Here is a 15,703-nt window from a genome sequence, read left to right as displayed (position 1 = left end):
GCAAGATGAAAGAAAAGCAGAGTCATTTTTGACATTTGACCCCGAAGTCCCCGCAGCCATTTCAGCCCCGGCTCTTCGTCACGGAAACGGTTAATAATGATCTCGGTGCATTCCCTAACCTACAAACACTCATACACAAACACCAAGCACACATCACAAGGGGGGCCGGCTTGCTGCTCGGAGCCACACATTGAGAAATGGCCACAACCCTGGAACAAATAAAGCCACCCAATAGAGAACTAGCATTTCCCCACCCAATAATTGCCTCAGAAAAACCGCATGGAAATAATGAGATTCTGCCGACACAATGCAGTGGCCAGAGTGAATTCAATATACGCTGTATCCAACCTCTCCACAGTTTGCTTGCTTGGCTGTGTATGTGTGTGTGTGAGAGAGAGAGAGAGCAGCCGTGTGTATACGCCCAAACATTTATGTATTTGCCATTTGCCTCTACTGGGTAGACAGGTTGAGGAGGTTAAATGGTTTTATTTGCTATTGCCTGTTTGCGCTGCTGAAACTCCTAACTCCATGCTCCTGTAAAATTGCTGTTGTATCATAGCTGTATCTGTCCTCTAACCTGGAAAAAGCTAGAAAAAAAATGACACGGTTATGATAACAGATTTCAATGCACAGTATTGTGGTACAAGCAAGCCACTATAATTGAGTAGGGTTTGCGATAAGAGTGGGAGTGGGAAGCGGTATGGTACTTTTCCTTTCTCCTTTGATAAAAATCTGTCATTCAAATCATTTGCTTAGGTTTTTAAAGTGCTTTGAAAGGTGCTTTTGACAGTTGCAGCTTTGTTAAAAGCTAACAACAATGCTAAAAGTTAGCATGTGTCAGAAGATCAGGTTTCAAGCCTAAAGGTCAGGAAGCACCTGGACTGGTGGGTGTCAGCTGGTGGCTAACATGTTCTGTAGCTAATCATGAACCCTGACCTGCCTGTAGATAGAAATGATGAGTTGGTCTGTGGAGATCAATAAAGTACCAAAATTCTTATTATATGATATAATATAATACAATACACATAATAACACATGAAGTGGTGGGGAGGCAATTCAATATTTTAGCCGCTGAGATTGTAATTTTAACACTTCTGATAACGTCAAATTCTAAACAAACCAAAAAATATCCCTCAGGGAGAATAAAGAAGTGCTCTTGTTGTCAGCCGAATAAAGTCGACCGGCTTGTGTTCCAAACGTTGCCAGCAAATGTTGACAGATGCAGCTCTGTTTGACTGCGCTGCTGACAGACTTTGGATCACAGTGGGTTGTCCGTGCTGGAATGGGTATTGTTGTAAATCAAACAAGGCAGAACTGTGGATTTTGTTTTCATTTGATTCATCGTGATTAGTAAGCCGTGCTCCATTTTTGTGCTCAACTCAGATAGCAGCTGGTAGACTTCTAGCAAGGTCAGAAAAAAAAAAAAGGCACTTATAATGATTATAAAGATGAGGATGCAGCCCAGTAAGAAAAGCCTGACTTGCACAATCTCACCAATCGAGTAAAATATTACATAACAAGACCCTGCGGGGTCCAGCAAAAAACAGACAATATTGAATTTGGCAGGATCTTAAAGGCTGTCAAAATGGGGGGTTTAGGAGTTCCAGACCTCTGCAGCCTGGTCCTCTTGTGCTCGAGGCCAGCAGCTCAAGGCTACAGAAGCCGCTACAGACTAATAACACAACCGAATCTGACTGAAGTGCCGGTGATGGAGTTGTATTGTGTGTAATGCAGGAGCCAGGATTTGACAAGAGAGAAGAATACATGGAACAAAATGATGATGGATCGCATTTTGCTGCAGTGTTTTTTTTTTAAACTTGGCGAGTTATTCTGGAGAAGATTGCTGATTTTTGCCGTCTCTCTTTCTTCACAATGCGATTGAACGTCCGAAATTGTTTTTCGGTGCACACACAGAAGCAGGCTTGCAAGCTAAGAAAGCTAAAGGTTTGAGCATTCCAGCCCTCATGGACAGAAGAATGAGGTTTTGTGTGTCAGATCGATCGTGCTGCGTGTATTTTATGATTTGATGATGTTTTTGTGCAGAACCTCAAGTGTTAAATGCTATTTTGCAACGAAACACAATAAAACTTTCACCGATGGGACAGACAAGGCTGAGGCATGATAAGCAAGCAAACACCCTTGAAGTCTTTTCCATCGCTAAAAATCATGATACTGAGGCAAAGTCTCACATTGGTCATTGCATTGGGTAACGTGGAAAGACATTCATTGACAGTGAATATATTAAGAAGGCTTTTCTCTCTAGCTCAGAGGTTTAATTTGTGTGCAGGGCGAACTGTTATTTTCTTCTAGCGCACGTCTACTTTCCACTACTTCAAACACTTGATGGAGCAGTCAGCACAGCATCATCACAGCTGAAATATGCAAATGCGTCAGCAGGCTTGATTTGGATATCACAACACAGGTTTCAGGAATTTCAGAAGTACGGACCCACGTTGTCTGATCAAACCTGATAGCTTTGATGGACATGGACTGGGTTTATCGCTGATGGATTGGTTGGATGCACAGGACAGGGTAATGCAGCTGATTGAGCTGAAGAATTCAAAGCTGTGGGTGTAGGTGGAAACAGCAGGACACAGTCGCAGGACCTGCGTCTTCACCTGCTGAATATCTCTATCGGAGAAGTTTAGCCGTCTCAGGAGCATTTCACGGCTTTGCTACAGTCTTCAGATCAGCACGTCTCTGTGAGGAGATATTCTCGCACATGAAGGGCGCGCCCAGCCCCTCCCGCAGTCCTTTGACAACCGACCCCTCCGCAACTTAAATTGACTAAGAACAACTCTCAGATAATGGAGCTCGGCAAAGGAAAGCAGCAGGGATCACATTGATTGACAGGCATCTGTTTATTTGCAGCACACGTGACTTAACATAATGCAGCTCATTGTCCTGGTCTCAGTTTTTTTCATCTCACATAATGATTTTTTTTTTCAGCGTTCTTATAGTAGTGCATATATTTCAGTTTGTTACAGTTAATTCTCCCTTTTTTGTCATTTGTTGCCATTGCAACACTTTGACAGTGTCACTGAAAGCAGTATGCTGAAATGGGAACCGTGCATATAATTTGTAAAAAGCAACTGTTAAGTTTATTGCTGATGAGCAAAATTGCTGGAAGGCTGATAGGATTACTGATTTTAACTCAGATGTGGATGTTTCCATAAGGATGGCTGACTGCCTTCTTGTATAGTGCTCTCATTTATAATTACAATGTCATGATAATGGGAGAAAATTGTTTTTTCCTTTTAAATGTTGCTATGCACATTGAATTAATTGATTAATCAAACTTAATGTTGATATGGAACACTGATTAACAAGAAAGTTTAAAAATGGCACTGTCTTAAGATATTCATTCATATTTTTGTACTAATGTACACCTGGTATACATCAGCCGCTCTTTCTAAAGCGAACACCTGTCTTTGCATGCATTAAAATAAAAGCCAAGGATTCCAGGAAAAAAAAATCCAGAGGTACATTACAGGCCCGTAACACAGACAGTACATCTGTGCATTCGGGTTAATGGTGCTAGCCTTGAAAGATGAAAAGACAGAGTGGGAACCTTCTTGGTCCAAGTCGCCACCTTGTGCAAATGAGGCATCAGATGCAAGCCATTAGCTTTGTACAAGCTCAGATACTTTCACTGTGAAATGTGCGAGGGGTTAAAAAGTGAGCTGTCTGTCATTTGCTTAATATGAAAATGTTCTGCTAAGAAAACAAATGATGTTTAAAAAGTAATGGATTTTTGATGCCCTGGCGGAGCTCTAATGTACAGCAGATGACAAACAATCCCACTGTGTTGAAGACAGTTTGTCACGTTGCAAAGAAATGTTCAAGAGAGGAGGATGAAGCTTTGAGTTAGCGGGATAGCAGCGTGATAGGACTTTCCATTCCAGATGTACTGCGGTTAAAGCCATCACATTTATGCAGCAATACATTCATATATCTGTTGAGTATAGTGAGGTAGTATGGATCAGCTGATAAATGATGCATGAATAAACAACCGAACAAACAGCAAAGAATTACAGTGCAGACACTGAAAGCGTCCCCCCTGGGATAGCTGTAAATGTGTCTGAACAGGCAGCTATTTGTACATAGTTACTAAGGGATTTCAGGTATATTCTTTTCCTCACATTATTCATCAGAGGGTACACTAAAATAGATTCTGGCTTCACCTGTCTCACATATTTTTTTTTATTATTTTTGCCAAAGCTGCTAGTGCTCTGATTCAATTCAAAGGACACAATAAGCAGAGTGTTTGAGGTGTCACTATAATCAGCAATATTATACAATAATTATGGAACGTGTGTTGGAATTCACAGTTTGGTTTTTGGATGAAATGCCCCTTTTTACTCCTGTTTTTTAAGTAATGCAGCTCATATACGTTGCCTCATAATTTTTCCATGACTCGTGCCTTTTGGTGACAATATTAAAGCCATGAATAGCATTAAGTGCAGCCATTTGAAAATAAGCCAGAGGCACAGGGCTCTTCTGTGCATTTTTATGTGTGTGACATCAGCAAAATCCATGAACACTGACCACCTACGTCTTTATGAGAAGCCTTCTGTGGAGTGTAAAGAGAATTAATCATATCGTGTTCTACCTGTAAGGCCAGTCTTACACATAACAGTTCAAAGACAGTTTTAGCATGTCGCACTGAATCAGTCCCTAAAGCTCAAGAGGTGTTAATGATGACTGATAACTGCCCTTGCTATATGATGCAACCATACAGGGGGAAATCCACCTAAACCTAATGCCTGTTCATTTACAGTCACTCAGACACTGAAGAGAAAATGAGATTAGACCTTTTGCAGCATGCAATCACTCAGCGGATCGACATGGATTTGGCTGTCAACAATTTACTAAAGCTATGGTGGCAGCTATAAACTGATTGAAATCTCTCTACCCTTCAGAATGGTGTGGTGTTGGTGAGGAGAGGGGGGTGACCCCAAAACCGCTTGAAACAGTGATTACTTTACCAGTGTACACTTCTCCCAATACCACTCCCTCACTCTCCTTTACTGTCTGAAAAACAAAAGGATGGGATTTGATTCGGGGACAGATTAGATTTGCGTGCGTGCGTGTGCGTGTGCGCGTGCCCACGTGTTTGTGGTGTGTGTTTGCCCGTGTGCACACTCTTATGTGTGTGCCTGCATTGCGCAGAGATCAAGAGGTGGCAACATCTTTTACAAGGAGCTCTCGTGTCAGGAAGCCATTGTCTGCGTGGCGGGCTGACAGGCGAGCAGCCCTGGCGATGGATGGTGCCCTGCAGATGAAAAAAATAAATAAAAATGGAGGCATTGTTTCAGAGGCCATGGGCAGAATATCTGCAGGGGTCTGAGGCCAAAGCGGTGCTCGTAATAGCTTGTCTATAGGGAAACACATTTGTCACGTTTGTCTCGTTGGCAAAATGAAAACCCAAATGGCCCCTTGTACAAGATACAACAGCATCTACAGCTGTTGACCATTAAAAGATTAGTGGTGAAAATGATGAGTGGTGAAATAACCACTTACAGTATATGTGAGGTGGGTGAGTGTATGGGTCCTCCCCAAGAAAGTTTCATGCATTAAGAATGCATTTCCTTAAATATTAAATGGGTTTTTGACCAGTGAGTATGAGTCCTGAATCCTGGGCTGAACATGGTTGAATTTTTGATTTACAACCCAAATCAACAGGGGACTTCCCATTTTTTATTCCCTTTTTTGGAGGAACACTGATGTCAAGCAACTAAGCAGCCTTGGTGGTCATATAGGACCAGATTCGTGTTGAATGGTAAAATGAAGTAATTACCATTTTGCATCTTCACCTTAAAAACTTGAGAGGGACAGCAACCAGAAATTTATAATTTTTATAAAACAGTGGACAAGAAGAGCATACATCTTTAAACATCATCGCAAAAATACATCCATGAATCAAAAATACAACGCACACATTAAAAAAGCATCGAAAAACTTTGATGAGTCAAGCCAACATTTTTTACCTGCAGACCCTGTCAAAAAATGAACATGCTGAGTTATTCACAGTACTTTGACAGGTAAATAATGCTTTCACAAGTCTTTATTCCAAATTATACTTCTCAGACTCTCAAGGTGACAGCACAATAATGCCATTCATCAACTCCCTTTACCTTCCATCATTGTCTGCCATCCAGACTAATAGTTTGGATGATCTTTTAACTCTACAAGAGCTTAAACACCCTTAGGAATCAATGCCAACAGCAAAATTTCCTGATCTAGATGGCATCCCCCAGGAACTGTCAGCCATTGTTGATATAATTGGACCTATTTTGCCAGAGTTGCTAAATTACTCTGTCAAGGCTGACACATCTTATAGGAGCTGAAAAGTTGCTTTGAGTCTTGTTTCTAAAAAGTGGAAAGAATCCTTTTGAAATTTCTGTTTTTCATGCTATTTCATTGTTAGACTCTGATGTTGGGTTATTTGCAAAAGTCCCATCATCTTGTCTTGCATAATATGTAATTTCCCATGTAAAACTAGTCTTATCGGGGTTGATCTTGGTAATACACAAATGTGAAATTAACCCAAACATAAGCAGGTTTCTGTCTGAGTAGTTTACTACAACTGAATGGGGATACTGAACATTGTAAGTTCTGTTTTATTTTGCATTTAATGCATGAGTAAAACACCATCCTAACTGCCCAATAAATGCATCATTCTGACAACTAATTCCCTTTAATCATTGGTAGAACCCATCTCAATCTCTAAAATGATTACAGAAGGAACAAAAGACCATACATCTTTATATGCAGATGACATTGTTCTTTATGTTGCAGAGATTTAAGACACTGCCACATGTTCACTCCAGAATTGATGAGTTTGGTCCTTCTCAGAGTATGAAAACACATGAATAATATCTATTGTTATGCTCCTGCATGTCTGGCAACCCTGCTGTATATGAACTTGACAGAAAAATTGCATCTTCCACTAATGGTTACACAGACATGTTTAATATTTATTCAAAAGAGAAAAAACTGATATAACTGGGCTAGACATCTTTATGTAAAGAAAAACTTTCCTATTCTGGTCTATTGGGGAACTTAATCTACTATATCACGCTCTGGTCTTCCACCCTGTGCTGATTAACAATGTTTTCTAGATTTAAAAGACTACCTTCTGACCTCTAGTGGCTCCAACATGTTTATTTGACTTTAAATATTTACTCTAGATTCTTAAACTGTAATATTTGCCTTAAAATTTTAGGACTAACAAGAAAAACATGTTTGCTAGAGTGATGTTGTGCTGTACTCTCCTCCTTTATTAAATTCTAAAGTAAGTAAGTAAGATGAAAAAAATAATGAATTTCTGCTTGCTTATGAAGTTGAAGGACAATATTATTGTCCCGAAAAACAGAAATTTGTGTAGTAAAAAAAAACTGCATTAGAAATTGGTGATAACTTAGAACACAAGAAGGCAAATTGCAAAGGATTATGCAGGCTCATTTGGGCCTCAGTGATAGATTATGCCCCAGCATTCAAAGACATTGTGTTTTGTTCAAGGGTGGAAGTGACTTTGCCAAGACATTGTGAGATAAGGAGCTAACTGTTATTACTTTAATGGGAATGATAGTCTGCCCAAAGCAGTGTGTGTAAGTGGCATGGGAGCATCATTTTTCTTTGCAGTCCTTCTTGCACATCACTGAGGCTGAGGAGCAGCGAGAGAGCAGCAGCGTGCCAATTGTTTTGTGAGGAATCTAAACCACTGAAGACAAAGTGTTTCTCGTGTGACCACTGGCCTAACATAGCTAGGTCCAATTTAGTGCAATTGTGTGAATAGGCCCTTTTTATCCCTCTGAAATTGAGGGCAGATTTTTGTAAATGTCACTTGATAGAGAGTCTAGTGAAGTATTCATTCTTCATTATACAATGAGTAGTGTACACAAAAATAATCTGATATTTAACTGCAACACTAGTGTAAGAGTTAATAACCAAGGAGCTGCATGTCCTTCTTTTCTTAGGCTTTTCTAATCATGTGTGGGAGCCATTGTATAAAATATATTGTACAATAACCTTGAGGAATTTCTTTTGCAATGATTATGGGTGCCTCTGTGTAGTTAGCTGCTCATTTCGCATATTTCTTCATCTTTATAACCATCACAAAGATTGTCCTCTGGTGTACTGCCACTGTCTCAAATAGATTTCCATGATCTTGATGACTGTCATTATCACGTCACTTCAGCACCTTTGCAACATTATGGCTTTGAACTTCCTGTCATTACATTAGCTTTCATCCAAGGATGTCATGCTGCAAAAGCAAAATGACCACCTCTAAACCCTGCAGTCCCCCAACAATAGCCTTTAGAGTATGACAGGGTCTTATTAGTGTGTATGGCTGTTGGGTTTTGAATCTGTATATGCATTTGCAAGGATAAAACCAGATGTCAGTAATGCCAAATCCAATTCCTTGCACATTTGGTTGCTGCATGCAAGCCCGTATTACAATGCTTATTCAGGATCTTGGCAATTCAAAGCCCATTGAGGGTAGTTTTCCCCTCCGCCAAATACACTGCCTTCCAGTTTCACCGCACCAGGCGTTTAACACAGCAGCACAATAATACAAGTCAGGGCAAATGAGTGACTGTGAGGGTGAGCGTGAGTGACAATGAGTGAGTCAGTCTTTGTGTGAGTGTTTATTTATGTGTGAGAATGAGAGAACGTGTGGGGCTATTTGTAAGGAATTATGCAAATTGTCATCACGACGGCCACTGGACCTGGTGGTGTAAGACTTGTGTGTGCATGTTACTGTACTGTGCAATGCTACGAATAGAAATGCAGTCTAAATCAGTTAATCCACCCGTCTTAGATCACAATACACAGTTATACTAGACATTTTTGCAATAAGTCTAAACACAACACACTATAACGTAACTATTTCGTACATAATTTATATATATTGACATTTTAATGCATTGTAATACATTTAAACTTTTTATGATGTATTAAAGAAAAATATAAAATTAAAATGTCCTTTATCTTTATGTTCACTTCATAATACATGTTGGTAAAGCATGTTGTGCCAAATGTTGCTCTTTTACAGAAAATAAAATATGCATGTAAAACCGGGAGCTGCTCTCCAGGCCCGATGAATGAATCTCAGTGAATGAGAACATTAATGGCGCAAGCGCAAATACCCGAGGTTTTAAAAAGCAAGAAAGAAAATGTGATAACTGAGGTTGCACACTGTATGCCACTGCTATAAGGTGTGAATAAAACTGTGTTTTAGATTGGTGACGTTCCTCTGAGCAAGTGCTGCTCTGCAAACCGCATTCCAGTTAATCAGCACTGTCTTTCCTATGAAGTGGATCTGACATGCAAAAAAAAATGTGCCATACAGGAAATCATCAGGTGTTTTTTTGCGCCTGAGTTTGTACAGTGGGAGTAGAGAAAGGCAGAAAGAGTCACACAAAGCCACAAGGAAGTACAGGAGTGGTTTAGAAATGTAATAATTGCCCTTGCCACTGAAATATATTCAATTTAAAGGTCAGGAGGACAGGCATGCTGCAAGACGGTGGAAAAAGAGGGCTTTCAGGGACCCACTGGTAAAAAGGCCACGGGGGTTTGAGCAGAATTCATTGGAGTGGCGATGCTTGTGCAAACTGCTGCCACACGTTTTTAATTTAGGTGTTAATCTAGCAGATGGAAACCAGGTGAGAGCTTGAGCATTTTAAGATGATACTTGCAATTTTTACAAAACATGTATCATGCATGGCCTAAAAGCTGTTAGCAGTGGCAATGCTCGTGGTTATGTTCACATACAGAATGCTGTTGAGTTCCAAACAAATAGCCAGAAATGTGATACTTTTACAATATAAGTCCTGGATTGCGTGTTTGTGTCGGAGCCAGTTGCATGTTTGCAACTTTGACATCTATTCACCAGGCATGTTTTTTTGTGTGTGTGCTTTGCCTCTTCCAGCTGTTTCTGGGTCTCCCTCGTTTTTGCTCCCTTGTGGGTTTCATGTTTGAGCCTCTCTGGTTACACTGGTTTTGGGTTTCTGGAGGATGTGTCCAATCCGACCCCACTTCCTTTTTCTGATCTGGGTGTCTTCTTTCTCTTGGTTTGTTTTCGCCCGTTGATCTTTATTTCTGATCATGTTTGGCTATTGTATCTTCAAGATAGTGAAGGATTTAAGGACTGGACTTTGTTGTTCTCCATGTTTCTGGACCTTACAGAGCAGCACTGATATAATATTGATGCTAAATATTCAGAGTTGTTGTTTTGGCGTATTTCCTTCGAGTTTAGAATCAGTGTAACAAAACCTTTTCAAGCCTTTCCAGTTCAGACTTGAATGTCTGCGTCTGTCCCTTCACCTTTGCCCACACACTTCTAAGATAGGTGGAAGTGTAAGGTCTTTCAGTTCTGCTCCCTCCAGTCGGATGGGGTCATCGATGGCGTTGTTGTTGTTGTTGTTGGCTTGAATAGATAAAGAACAGGATGGGAAATAATTTGGCTGCACTGGATCTGAGGTTTTATCTGTGCTGCTATAAAAACAGAACGTGGCATCCTTGTGGCTGTGAACTCTCATCTGCTTCACAGCCCATTGAGGCAAAGCTGTGATTTGTGATATTGGGCGATATAAATAAAACTGACTTGACCTAACTTTAAGAGTCTGTGGTAATGCTTTTTGGGTGAAATACAAACTTATTTCTAAATGCTGTTAAAAGAGGTAAAAGCTTTTTTTAAAAAAAACATGTATTTTGCTTTATAAGTTGTAATATTTCTTCCATAAAAGAGAGGTCCACTTTCTATAGAGCAGATTTTGTGTGTGTTTGTTTTCAGCAGGAGGGTTTGGCTAACGTCCTCTCTTATCAAGAGCTAGCCAAATCCTGTGCTGAGAGAAAAACTGTACAAGGTCGCGGTTGGGTGGCTCTCACAGCATGATGCAAACTGTTGTTTGGACCTTAAAAAAAAAAAAAAAAAAAAAAAAAAGCCTTAACACAGACCTTGTGCAGCTTCACCAATAAAGAAACAAAGAAATTGCTTCTCTCAGACAAAACTGAAAGAATGTTGAGCAAGAGTCCCTCCTTCGTCGACACGTTCACATCTATCTTTGCTGCTGGAATGTGTCAGCTCACCTCAGCCCTTCGTGATATAGATGCATCATAAACCATTGTGCTATAAAGTGGCCCAGTGCAGCCATGTGTGGAAGCCACAGAGCACTGCTGCACTTTGAATACAATACTGCTCATAATACTTGGTTTGATTGCTAAATTTACTTGTAATTCATGGAAGTAATGCACATTTTTGTACAAATATACAAGTATAAATATAAATTATATCCGTTTACATACATTCTTCAACTATAACCGACCACAGGGTCAATTTTAACTGACTGTGTAGTTTCATCATGTTGAGAATATTATGCAGCAGTTAGCCTAGCATCCACCTAAGTAGTACTGGGTGATAACATGGATGTAATTAGCATGACATTAAGCAACACATGTGAATGAACACAAGCAGTTTATGTTTTGATTTCACGTCCTTGCTTATGTCCAACTAATGAAGCCGCTATTAAAACGTCCATTCTGAGGACAGGCTGCAGTGCGGGCGTCAAGGTCATGGAGAAGTCTAAGCGTTGACACCCAGCTAAGCATTGGATGCAGCACAAGCTGGCCAAGTTTAACAAGCTGGCTTTGTAACTTTTCTGTGCAAAGGATTTAAAAAAAAAAAAAAAAAAAAAAAAAAAAAAAAAAAAAACATCACACGAGTGAGTGATGAATGAAAGGATGTCTTTCTGCCTTGTCTTCTTTCCTACAGGCAGCTACTGGCAACTTTGGCTTTCTTGCTCGTTATTTAGTGCATGAGTCGATGTCATGAATCAATCAACACACCTTCAATGTCAAGACGACAACTCTGGCAGTTCCATTTGTTCTTATGGGCTCTCTTGCGCATACGCTTAAGGATGATTGGATCTTCAAGCGCTTAAAAAATTTAGAAATTGCAACCAGATTATGTGCAATCTCCTCACTTGGAGGAAAAAAAAAATGGTGGTGGAGCATCATTCCAGTGTGCTCTGGCAGCACTTCACCTATGGAAAAAACACGAACTCCAAACTCCAGAATGTAATTTGAGAGAAAATGAATGAAAGTGGAGCGAAGGCTCCTCTCCAGTGGATACATTTCTAGAATTAGGTTACAAACACATCCATATTTCTATACAAGAATTTCCCAATAGTGTAATGTCAGTGATTAATATCAGAATAGACTGATGATCATTTAAAGGTGGAGCTTATCAGTGCAGTTAAGCAAGAATGACAGACTTGCAGGTTAGTATGTAAAACCACTTAACAAGGGGAAATGATTGTATCATTAACAAGCAAGCAGCTATTTTATCACGTCATCGCAGAACCGTTTGTCCTTTAGAGTGAAGAGTGTCCGTGTGACAGATGCCCCTCACACTCAGTATAACACAAGATTAAGGACAAGCATGCGTGCTAGTGTTGAGAAACACAGCAGAACAAATTAATTATTGATGGGATGCTTTCAAAGCCCATGGCGTCACTAGGTATCCATTGTTACCTCTGTTGTTGTTTGCAGTTCTTAGCAGGGCAGAGGGGATGGACCACAAACTATCTTCTCCCTCCCATGAAGTGTGACCTGCAAAAGCTAATTTCCTCTTCTTTAATCTCCTCCTTTCTGCGTCTTTATTCATCTTGTAACACATTTGACCAGTCGCTGCTAATTTGCAGTTAATGGTTGCTTTATTTGTTTTACTCGTAAAGCGGTAAGGGCCAGTAATGAATGTCTTGCATATGCTCCGAAGAAAAATGTTGCCAAGCATTATAATTTAAAACTTATTTAAATATTTTAGTCTTTAATGTCATATCCACAGGGAAATATAATGCCAACTGACTTTCAGACTAAAGTAGCTGTCGAGATACCTCTGCAGCAGAGTTTTTTCTCGTCTAGTGTACTGATCTGGAAAAGAAGAAGCCTATGTCCCCCCCTTAAGGAATGGTTTCACAGCCAGGCACTGGGAAACAGCTCTAAAATACAGAGAAAATACCCTGTACTCATGGCAAGGGTGCCTTGGCCATGCGTGAACTGATGCTGATGACATTCACATGTAGCTGTGATGCCTGAATGGCTTAAGTTGCTCTGAGGGTCTGTGCAGAGAAGCTTGAGGATGCAAGAAGGACAGATACACATTTTAACACTGGCAGACAAATACTTCAGTGGTATTTTCTCTGTCGTGGGCCGTGAGTGAAAATTTGACTGAAATATACATGTGATGTTAGATGATGTAGGGTAGGTGAGATGCATGACAAGTAATTTGGGTTTTAATACCAGATCCCTCCTGAAAGATTCAAAACAAACGGAAACTTTCTTTTTTACAGTTAATCTAAAAAGAGGTAACTACAGATGGTATATTTCAGTTATTAATACATTAACTAATCCCAGCAGACCCAGAGCACTTCAGTCTCTTTCAGGTGTCAGCAATGATGAACACACAGCAGCTGAATGTCTGCATAATGAAAGCAGCTGATTTGAAGCTGGCACACATGAAATATTTACACTCCTTGTTTTTAGAGTCCTCTGCACACTCCAATTATCTCGATTAAAATAATATGGCAAGTGCTTAAGGACCACAATTCCGAAAAAGCACTGTGGAAACATCTATAAATCAAAAGGATGACGTGATGAAATGGAAATCATTTTTAATGAAAATACTGATATGAGGTTTAAGATATCCAAAAATACACATTTTAAACATCCCAAAGATAAACAAGATGTCAAAAGTTGTTGCATTTAGCTTCAATAAAAGCAAAAAGAAGCAGTTTCAAAATTTCCCAATACAAAAGTGTTGGCAAAAAAATGTCAATAAAAACAGGATCCATTAACAAACAAACTGTGTTAACCGTTAAAGGTTTTACAAAATGTTCCTGAGTCCATGTATTAATCTCCTTTACACAATCGTGTCTTTACAAAGTGGTGAACCTCCCTCCATCCTCGCTTGTGAACCACTGAGCCGTTTTTCAGGATGCTCCTTTCATACCTAATCATGATACTATCACCTGTGGAATGATCCAAACAGGTGTTTTTGGAGCGTTCCACAACTTTCCCAGTCTTTTGTTTGCTCCTGTCCCAACTTGTTTGAAACGTGTTTCTGCATCAGATTCAGAATAAGCAGACTTACCATCACACATTTTATGTGCCAGATGTTTAAGATTTGAAGACTGCAGTTATGTGACGTTATTCCTGCCAGTAATGATGGAAAATGATGATGAATAGGTGTAGAAACCTCAATGCGCTGCTCACCACAGAGTAAACCACATTCCTCTTTGTTGTCCAGGGAACAGCCAAAGACACCTGTTGCTACAGCACTGTGTTGCCATGCACACTTGTCCTTACAATGTTTGGAACCGGCTTTCTGTGGCTAACCTTCACTCAACTACAACAAGTGACCTAAAATGCATTTAAAACTGACTTAATTCATCATGCATTGATCCCAGAATATTCAAGGAGATCCACTGATGCTGGATCATCATCATATATTCAAGAAAACAATCAGATCTTCTCCCACTTTGGCATCACATTAAAGAGAGTGAAATGAGAAGGGTGGATTGGACAACGTAAGAGTCTGCTCCTATGTAAAATGTGCCCTTCCTGCTTTTAAAACCCACTGCAATCTCTCACTGATTGTGCCTGAGACCCCCTTTAAAATCACAGGAGACAGACAAAGGATCAGATATGTATTAGACAACATACTCCAGGGCCCACCTCTTCCAAAGAGCTGTGTGTTGTGACTATGTGTGTCTGCAGTATCTGAAGCCCACAGTGCCATCAGGCTCTCGAAAGAGGAACTACTACTTTCCCATAGACACCCCCACCACCACCTCTCCCCACTATCCCTCCCTCCCTGAGAGTGGAGTGGAGACAGAGACTTAAATCTGATTTTATTTCTTTATTTGCCAGCAGCTTGTCGGTGAACCATTTGCATGTTGCAAGGGTAATGTGGGCTACTTTCTTCCCATTTACCCTCAGAAGACATCCTGCGCTTTGAAGCGGGTCCTCGGCGCGCGTGTCCGGGCGCCAGCGTGCACGTAAACACGCGCGCGCGCCAACGGGTGGGGGGGGGGGCTGAAATCTGGACAGACAAATCTGGACAGATAAGGCTGGTTAACAAAACGCGCAGAGTCTAAGTAAATAAACCAGCAAATGAACAGGCTGCATGCGCGCGGCGACCAAACAGACGCAGGCAAACGCAGCGCACCCACCCACACAAACAACACACACACACACACGCAGCTGTGCCACACACTCACACTTGAGCAGGACACCGGGCGGAGTGCGTTCCGCCGATCATCTCTGTCCCTCCCTCCAGCGAGCGGATTGCCTGTGCCGCTGACGACAGCCCGTCACACGGTGTTGCGAGCGGGAGGCTGCGCCAGCGGCAGAGAAGTGTGCGCTCGCGTTTGCGGCGGCGGTGCGTGGGAGTTGTTCTCTCTCTGCGTCTCTCCACCTGCCGTTTGCGTCCCTTCTTCATCCTCATCCTCGGACGGGTTCGGGCGCGCGGGGAGTCCCATTACCGAGGGAGGATCGCGCCGTGCGCCTGTTTTAACTCCAGCTGGCAGCTTGACCGCGGCGCTGCCGCTGTGGAGAAAGTCGTTGGAAATCACGAGGCGGCTGGCTCTTTCCTCTCCTTTCCTCTTTTTTTTCTTCTTTTTGTGAAAGCTGCCTT

The 15,703-nt window shown here is 41.1% G+C and overlaps 1 protein-coding gene across 1 annotated transcript in view; it reads left to right on the top strand.

Moving 5' to 3' along the window:
* lingo1a (leucine rich repeat and Ig domain containing 1a) overlaps positions 1–15,703 on the top strand; it is a 60,871-nt gene that overhangs the window by 20,716 nt on the left and 24,452 nt on the right. The window lies entirely within an intron of this gene.

The sequence above is a fragment of the Chelmon rostratus genome, chromosome 6 (genome assembly GCF_017976325.1).
Source record: "Chelmon rostratus isolate fCheRos1 chromosome 6, fCheRos1.pri, whole genome shotgun sequence".
NCBI classification, from domain to species: Eukaryota; Metazoa; Chordata; class Actinopteri; order Chaetodontiformes; family Chaetodontidae; genus Chelmon; species Chelmon rostratus.
This window is presented reverse-complemented; position numbering and strand designations above follow the sequence as displayed.